Genomic DNA, 3,501 nt, shown 5'->3' with positions numbered 1-3,501 from the left:
GCTAATGAAAATTAATTGAGGCGAGCCCACAGGAGTGACTGCAATCATGGGTTATGCAGCATGTTGGAACAATTTAATAGGGGAAAGCAGGCCTTTCCTATAAATTTGTCCACTTTTAAGTAGTAAAACTCGCATGTGGATGTCCAGCCACAGTATGTTGACGGAACAAAGTATATATATTTTTGTATGCTGTTGTACAGCGCCACGGAAGATCATGACGCTAGATAAATCAAGAATAATAATGATAATATGATTGTTGCGTGCATGTCCATCATGTACAGTATACCCCCAGGAAAATAAATTTGCCCTCTGAAATCCTCCTGCTGCCCCTATATGGTGACATGTGAAACAGCTCTGGCACCTTCCCTGGTGGTCTAGTGGTTAGGATTCGGCGCTCTCACCGCCGCGGCCCGGGTTCGATTCCCGGTCAGGGAAATGCATTTTTTTTTATTTAAAGGGACACTTAAGTCAAACAAAAAAAATGAGTTTTACTCACCTAGGGCTTCCAATAGCCCCCTGCAGCTGTCCGGTGCCCTTGCCGTCTCCCTCCGATCCTCCTGGCCCCGCCGGCAGCCACTTCCTGTTTCGGTGACAGGAGCTGACAGGCTGGGGACGCAAGTGATTCTTCGCGTTCCTGGCCACTATAGCGCCATCTATGCTACTGAAGCATATATCATATACCATATAGTAGCATAGAGGGTGCTAATGTGTCTGGGAACGTGAAGAATTACTCGCTGTCAGCTCCTGTCACCGAAACAGGAAGTGGCTGCGGGCAGGGCCAGGAGGATCGGAGGGAGACGGCGAGGGCACTGGACAGCTGCAGGGGGCTATTGGAAGCTCTAGGTGAGTAAAACTCATTTTTTTTGTTTGACTTAAGTGTCCGGTGCCCTCGCCGTCTCCCTCCGATCCTCCTGGCCCCGCCGGCAGCCACTTCCTGTTTCGGTGACAGGAGCTGACAGGCTGGGGACGTAAGTGATTCTTCGCGTTCCTGGCCACTATAGCGCCATCTATGCTACTGAAGCATATATCATATACCATATAGTAGCATAGAGGGTGCTAATGTGTCTGGGAACGCGAAGAATCACTCGCTGTCAGCTCCTGTCACCGAAACAGGAAGTGGCTGCGGGCAGGGCCAGGAGGATCGGAGGGAGACGGCGAGGGCACTGGACAGCTGCAGGGGGCTATTGGAAGCTCTAGGTGAGTAAAACTCATTTTTTTTGTTTGACTTAAGTGTCCCTTTAACCTGGCGGCGGCTGCTACCGATATGAAGCAAAGTGACCTCGCATTCATGACTACATAGGACATCATTTATTTTGTTTAACTGACTTTGCTATAAAATCTGTATACAATGATTATTGCAGTCACTTAACAGTGACACTGAAACTCAAGTATTGAGTGTCATGTGACTGCTACGAGCCTGGAGCTCTAGTGATGAGTGTCATGTGACTGCTACGAGCCTGGAGCTCTAGTGATGAGTGTCATGTGACTGCTACAAGCCTGGAGCTCTAGTGATGAGTGTCATGTGACTGCTACAAGCCTTGAGCTCTAGTGATGAGTGTCATGTGACTGCTACGAGCCTGGAGCTCTAGTGATGAGTGTCATGTGACTGCTACAAGCCTGGAGCTCTAGTGATGAGTGTCATGTGACTGCTACGAGCCTGGAGCTCTAGTGATGAGTGTCATGTGACTGCTACAAGCCTGGAGCTCTAGTGATGAGTGTCATGTGACTGCTACAAGCCTTGAGCTCTAGTGATGAGTGTCATGTGACTGCTACGAGCCTGGAGCTCTAGTGATGAGTGTCATGTGACTGCTACAAGCCTGGAGCTCTAGTGATGAGTGTCATGTGACTGCTACGAGCCTGGAGCTCTAGTGATGAGTGTCATGTGACTGCTACAAGCCTGGAGCTCTAGTGATGAGTGTCATGTGACTGCTACAAGCCTTGAGCTCTAGTGATGAGTGTCATGTGACTGCTACGAGCCTGGAGCTCTAGTGATGAGTGTCATGTGACTGCTACAAGCCTGAAGCTCTAGTGATGAATGTCATGGGACTGCTACGAGCCTGGAGCTCTAGTGATGAGTGTCATGTGACTGCTACAAGCCTTGAGCTCTAGTGATGAGTGTCATGTGACTGCTACGAGCCTGGAGCTCTAGTGATGAGTGTCATGTGACTGCTACGAGCCTGGAGCTCTAGTGATGAGTGTCATGTGACTGCTACAAGCCTGGAGCTCTAGTGATGAGTGTCATGTGACTGCTACGAGCCTGGAGCTCTAGTGATGAGTGTCATGTGACTGCTACAAGCCTGGAGCTCTAGTGATGAGTATGAAGCTGACAGGTAGACACGAGTGCAGGAGAAAGGACAGGTACCTATAATCTCCCAGTGTGCTCCCAATGCACACTCTGCATGGGGAGCTAGGGCCACACATTGGGGTCAGCTTATCGCCAGGTCACTGGATTTGACCTGTTTTTTAAGGTCAAATGTGTGGCGGGTGGGCTTATGCACACACCAGCCTATCCCTGGGTATATACAGTATTTTTTCATTATTTTACTGTTTTTGTTACTTTTTTTAGTAATTGTTTTGCGCATTAAAAGGACCACTATCATGAAAAATAAAATACATGAAAACACACAATTAAAAAGAAAATTTCTCCCAGAATAAAATGTAGTAGGCAGTAGAAATCTGACAGGTTGTGGACTAGAATATCTCCTTATGGGGGATTCTCAGGGTTTTCTTTACATTTAAAAGCATTGATTGAATAGCAGTCACACAGTGCAGCTACTAGAACAGTGTGCAAACAAGTAAGTTGGGGGCGCGGGGGGGGGGATTCTGAAATCTATTGGAAATCTGTTCCTAGTGTGTGGCACACATCAGATAGATTCCTGTCAGATTCGACTTGACAGGCATCTGACCGAAATCTATCTGATGGTTGAATCTGCTGCAAATCTATAAGTGTATGGCCACCTTGTGAGCGGTTTCAGGCTGAAATCGGTTCACAATCTGTTTGCAGTAAAGGTGGCCATCCGATCCCTCTCAGATCAGATTCGATCAGAGTGGGATCTATCTGTTGGTCGAATCTGATGGCTAATCGACCAGTGAATGGCCACCTTAATGCACATTTGAAGCTCTTGAGGGCCACATAAAATGGCCAGGAGAGCCGCATTCTACTCACAGGCCTTGAATTTGACACCTGCTCTAGAGTGTAATTATCTGTAGGAGTGCCTTATCAGTAGGTGTAACAACACCACAGCTCTGTCTGTACAGGAAAAGACTGGAAAACACTTTCTTTGCCCCTTGAAAGTTGATCCAATAAAATCTACAGTGTTTTTTTTAGGATTATGCAAATTGTAATGCAGTGTGGACTGACTTGACGAACAACTGAGAAAAGTTATGTCCAACATGGCAATGTGTACAGAAGTCTGCTATGACTTTTCAATTACTTCCATTACTAACTAGAACATTAGTCATTCACAAGTTGAGTAACAATATGTAAATTTGTAGTTGTTC

General features: G+C 46.9%; 1 non-coding gene across 1 annotated transcript; it reads left to right on the top strand.

Moving 5' to 3' along the window:
• Positions 1 to 363: 363 nt before the first annotated feature.
• Positions 364 to 435, top strand: TRNAE-CUC (transfer RNA glutamic acid (anticodon CUC)). The gene has a single exon. It is a non-coding gene; the product is annotated as a tRNA-Glu (tRNA).
• The last annotated feature ends 3,066 nt before the right edge of the window (positions 436 to 3,501 follow it).

This window comes from Hyperolius riggenbachi, chromosome 3 (assembly GCF_040937935.1).
Source record: "Hyperolius riggenbachi isolate aHypRig1 chromosome 3, aHypRig1.pri, whole genome shotgun sequence".
NCBI classification, from domain to species: Eukaryota; Metazoa; Chordata; class Amphibia; order Anura; family Hyperoliidae; genus Hyperolius; species Hyperolius riggenbachi.
This window is presented reverse-complemented; position numbering and strand designations above follow the sequence as displayed.